Source organism: Brassica oleracea, chromosome C3 (genome assembly GCF_000695525.1).
Source record: "Brassica oleracea var. oleracea cultivar TO1000 chromosome C3, BOL, whole genome shotgun sequence".
Taxonomy (NCBI): Eukaryota; Viridiplantae; Streptophyta; class Magnoliopsida; order Brassicales; family Brassicaceae; genus Brassica; species Brassica oleracea.
The window spans coordinates 34,751,471-34,751,780 of NC_027750.1; positions in this window are offsets into that span (position 1 = coordinate 34,751,471).

Consider the following 310-nt stretch of genomic DNA (forward strand, 5'->3'; position numbering starts at 1 on the left):
CACTGATGTTCTACTGAAACAGATCTTGGAGTCTCAGAGTAGAAGTGAAAAGCAGGTCGGATATGAGTTGAAGAACCTTCACTCCAAGATTGATGGAAGTTACAATGAGCTCAACAACAAGTTCAGGGCTTTGGAAAACCAGTTTGCTTCCATGACAACTCACCAGAATTGCCAGCAAGGGTCTCTACCTGGAAAATCTGACCAAAAACCCGAGGAGTATTGCAATGTTGTCCTCTCTACCACTTCTTCAAGGATTGAATTGAGTAACCACAAGAAAGAGGTAGATGAAATTGAAAGATTGGTGTTTGGA